The sequence below is a fragment of the Tribolium madens genome, unplaced genomic scaffold, assembly GCF_015345945.1.
Source record: "Tribolium madens isolate multiple individuals breed KSU strain unplaced genomic scaffold, Tmad_KSU_1.1 Scaffold_20;HRSCAF=117;Tcas5.2_LG4, whole genome shotgun sequence".
Classification (NCBI taxonomy): Eukaryota; Metazoa; Arthropoda; class Insecta; order Coleoptera; family Tenebrionidae; genus Tribolium; species Tribolium madens.
This window is the reverse complement of record NW_025400985.1, coordinates 453,389-458,709: the sequence shown is the minus strand read 5'-3', so window position 1 is coordinate 458,709 and position 5,321 is coordinate 453,389.

Sequence of the window (5,321 nt, the reverse complement as noted above, 5' to 3'; positions counted from 1 at the left end):
AATTTCGATCAAATTTTATGATTTTGCGCCTTGTTTAGACAAAATCTCACAAAATAAATGAGTTTCTTGTTCAAAAACAAGTTAAACCCCTCAAAATAGCGTCAATTTTCAAATAATTGGGTCATTTTAAAAGAGTTTTTTACTCAAAAATGGGGTAAATTACTCAAAACTGACCAAAAATAATACCACTTTCGATAAAATTTGGTGATTTTTCGTTTCTTTTGGGTTAGCTTTCTCAAAATAAATGGGTTTCTYATTTAAAAAAAACAACAAAATCCATCAAAGGAGGTTAAAATAGCACAATTTTAAAAGAATTTAGTTATTTTTTTGACTTATTTTGACGAAATTATAAGAATATGTGAGTTTCTCACTCAAAAACGACAAAAATAAGTTAATTCCCATGTTTGAACACAATTTCACGAAAGAGTAGTTTCTCGCTTAAAAACAAGCTAAATCCTTCAAAATAGCATCAATTTTAACAATTTTTCGAATTACTTTAAAAAAATTACGTGAAATAAGAGAGTTTTTGTTTACTCAAAAACGGAGTAAATTTCTCAAAACAGACCGAAATGACTTCAATTTCGATAAAATTTGGTAATTTTTCGTCTTGTTTGGTCGAAATTTCACAAAATAAATGCGTTTCCCACTCAAGAAAAAATAAATGCCTCGAAATAGGCCAAAATAACGCCAATTTTGAAAAAACCACCCACTTATCAAAGAATTGTGCGAGTGTACAAATAATTAATTATGTAATAATTTCTTGACTGTTTCTTTGTTTAAGTTTTTATTTATTGCTTTGTTACAGAATTTTTCAATAAAGTGTGTTTCAGTTGTATTTTTTGACGTTAATTGTAATTGTATGTTGGAATAATGGAAACAGGTTGTAGTGAGTGACACGCACTAGTAATTTACTTCCTGCATAAAATGTGCGTTTCTTCAGTTTTAGAGGAAACGTTATTTTTATTTTAATTACTTTTTTCCAATTAAAAAATTAAATGAAACAAATAAATAAGCAAAAAGAAAAATAAAGGTATTCTTTTTTTGTCTTATTATTTATTATTTTTCATTCCCGTAACCGTTATAAAAATTTAGACAATTTATACAACCAACAATTTATTGAAATTATATCACTTTCATAAAAGACTGGAAATTCAAATATTTTTAATGAGTCTCTTTTTAAACCCCAAAAATATGGTCTTAATTTAAAATGATTTTTTTGCAACGATCGTGAAAATATTTTCTATTTCTAGATAACCAACAATGCAAACATTTTCAATTTGTGCTGCATATATTATACATACCAGGTGAATGAATAAAAAGTATGCAACCAAACGTTTTTTGCTTAATTATTTTTTTTTAAATAATTGATGAATAAAAAATAAAATTTTTCAAAATTTTGTACCAAAAATTTAATTTTTTTAAATGACAACCCACAATAAAACTGTTTTTCTCATAAAGGTTATGATCTAAGAATTACGACTATCTACTTTGTATTTAGTTTTTACAAAAAAAAAAAAATCGTAACTGCAAATTTTGACAAAAAAATCGCATAACTCTTAATCACATTTTTTACATTACTTTAATTTATATTAATTATTACTTTCTAGAGGTAAATGATTCACAAGTTTTTTTATTTTGTAAATTGGGGCAAAATTTTATTTTTGATTTTGTCAGCAATTTTCTCCATAACTATTTATTTATTTGTATGTGATAGAAAAAAAATCTCGACAAAAATTCAAAAAAATCTTGCAAAATAAAAAATAAAAACAAAACAAAAACGATATTTTTAAAATAACTTGGCGTTTTCTTGTTTTATTTTAGGGAAATTTTTTGAAGTGATTAATTTTGTGACTGGAATTCGTGCAAAATGCTTGAAAAAAGGAAAAACAATGTGTTTCAAAGCTTGAAAAATTTTAAATAACAATATTTCGACCAAATTTTGTGTCTTTTTGGTAATTTTTAGGCGTGTATTAAGAAAATATTGCAAAATAAATGAGTCTCTGCTTCCAAAAAGAACTAAATCGAACGAAACAAACTAAAATAATACAAATTTCGACATAATTTGGACATTTTTCAGACAATTTTAGTGAAATTTGTCTCAAAAACGTGTTTAAACACTCGAAAAAGGCAAAAATAATCGTAATTTTCTGAATTTTTGGCTTGTTTTTATCGAAATAATTGTGTTCCTAACTAAAAAGTGTGCCCGAGAAAGGTAAAAATTCTGTATTTTTTTACCCATTTTTTTTACTCTGTTCAGTGAAATATTGTAAAAAAGAAGACAAATAGGGGCATTTTTAAATTAATTTAGTGTTTTTTCGACTTRTTTTTGAAAAAATCTGTCAAAATAATTGAGTTTCTAGCTTAAAAACGTGCCAAAATGCTTGAAAACGACAATTTTCAAAAATTTCAGATTTTAGTTCAATTCAAAAATTTTCACTCACTTTTATTTTGTTAATACAGGCTAAATTATATTAAAAACAGTTTATGTTTTGTACTATGCCTATGTAAAATGTTCCGGGGAGTCGATTGGTGTCAAGAAAACCGCAAAATTCTTGATAGTTTAGAAGTTATTGTCAAATTAATATTTTTCCCAAAATTTTGTCAAAAATCAAAAAAAAAAATTAAAAACTACAAAATTCCCAAAAACTCAGAAAAGTGCATAAAACGTTATAGGAACACAAAAAATTAATTTCTGAAATATTTTGTATATAGTTAACTATACATGAGTTGAGCAGAAAAACATGCTGGGAGCGAGATGGCGTAGTGACACAAGATCACTACTTCCGACAGGTGGGTAAAATAACCTCAAAACAGACCAAAAATCACTTTTAAATAAGTCGAAAATGCCTTTCTCGAGTCAATAAAAAAAATTTTTTCAGACATTATTTTTGTAGCTTCAGCTCTCCCAACATTTTAAAACTGAAAGTGCGATATTATTTCATGATGGTCTCATCAACAAGTTTTCTTTTTAACAAAAACATAAGCACCGTTCTATTGACACTTGATAGTGAAAGAAACTACTCATTCTAATTTATTCACCGTCTGTTTGCTACTTTATTATAGACACTGAAACGATTTTAATTTCAGATATTAATCTAGTAATAAGAAAAGTGTATTTTATTGCAATTTCCGGAATCTTTGATTGACACAATTTGTAATTTAAACATACAGGGTGTCCGAAAAAAACGTTGAAATATTTCGAAGGGTAGTTCCTTGGGCGAAAATAAGAAAAAAATTCCTATAAATCCATGTCAAAAATGCTTCCTGTATACCAGGTGAATAAAAAGTATGGAACCAAACGTTTTTCGCTTAAACTATTTATTTTTTGGAAAAACTAGTTGATGAATGATAAAGTGCTATAAAAATGTAATGTTTTATCAAGAATAAAATTTTTCGAAATTTTCTTTTGTTTTTGAGTTCTAAAAAAAAATTTTTTTTTTCAAATGGCAACCCACTATAAAACCATTTTCCCGTAAAAGTTATGATCCAAGGATTACAACTATCTACTTTATAGTTAATTTTTTCAAAAATTGCAATTTTGACAAAAAAAATCGCATAATTCAAAAACAAAATAAAATTTCGTACTCAAAATACTATCACATTTTTTATATTACTTTTTTATATTAAGCAAAAAACATCATTTTCAATTAATTTGCTGGTTTTTTAACTTGTTTTGACAAAAATGAAGTGAAATAAACAAAAAGTCCAAAATAAAATCAATTTCGATCCAATTTTGTTATTTTTTGGCTTATTTTAGCTGAAACTTAGCTCAAAAATTTGCATAAACAGTTAAAAAATGCATATTTTCAATCAGATTTGGTGATTTTTCGGTTTGTTTCAGCAAAAAAGTGCGTTTTTGGATGAAAATCGTGCTTAAACACTTAAAAAATACATATAAATATAATTTTTGGAAAAAATTGTTAATTTCTTAATTTGCTTCAACGAAATTTCACTCAAAAACAAGTTGAATCGAGCGAAACAGTTTTGTTCCAATTTGGAGAAGACTACGTAACAAAATCCAGAAAAAAAATTATCTCATAAAAATGCAATGTTTGACAAAATCTGATGATTTTTCGACTTGTTAGAGCAAAATTTTGTAAAAAACAATGCCTTTCTGGGTGAAAACCGTTCAAAAAAGGCAAAAATTTAGTGATTCTTTGGCTTCTTTTGAGAAAATCTGGCTCAAAAACGAGATAAATCAAGCAAATATCTCAAAATAACATTAATTTTTGAGTAATTTGATGATTTTTCGGGATGTTTCAACAAAAATTGCATTTTAAGAAAAAAATCGTGTTAAACGTTTCAAAAATTCATAAATAGCATCATTTTGGCTAAATTTGGTAATTTTGCGTTTTAACAAAATCCTACAAAAAAAGAATTTTCACCTTAAAAACATGCTTGGAAAAAAAACAAAAATAATATAATTTTTTCTCGAATTTGGTAATTTTTCGACCCGCAGCAGCAAAATTTTACAAAAAACAATGCCTTTCTGATTGAACACTTTCTTTAACACTTTCAAAAGGCAAAATTTTGTAAATTTTTTGGCTTTTTTGATAAAATCTCACTCAAAAACGAAATAAATCGAGCAAAATATTCCAAAACAACGTTAATATTTGACTAATTTGATGACTTATCTGTAAAAAAATAAGTTTCTAGTTAAAAATTGAAAAAATCAAAAATATCATTATTTTCAATTAATTTGGTGATTTTTTGACTTGTTTTGACGAAATAAATTAAGCAATAAAACAGTTCAAAACATGTCGAATTTAGTGATTTTTTCGCTCTATTTTAGCAAAATATTGCATAAAAATAACCCGAAAACCAACTCAAATAGTTAAAAATTCATAAATAGCATCATTTTTGGTAGAATTTGGTCTTAATTTCAAGCTAAATTTTGGTAAGACTGCGTTTTAACAAAATCCAACAAACAAATATCCAAAAATGCAAAGAAACATTTTGCTTTTTATTAAAAAAAAAAACACATTCGCAGATTCACAGATATTAAATCATTGGATTTTATTAGTTTCCCGATGAAAAAAAAAAGAAAAAAGTAAATAAAAAATTATATAGGTTTTATAAAACTGTATTTTATATAGTATTTTTTCTACTTTGCTCTGTTATAATTTTATAAAAAATTTTCTTTGAGCAAAATTAGAGGATTTTTGTAGGTTGGTATTTGTCTGTTCTGATTGTTGGTGATAAAAAAAATATAACCAAAAACCATATTTTAACAGCCTTCATTAAAACACTGTTTTTGATGTTTTAATAGAAAAACTGTTTCATTGTAAATTGCTCTTAAAAAATCTTTGTAATTCGAGTAG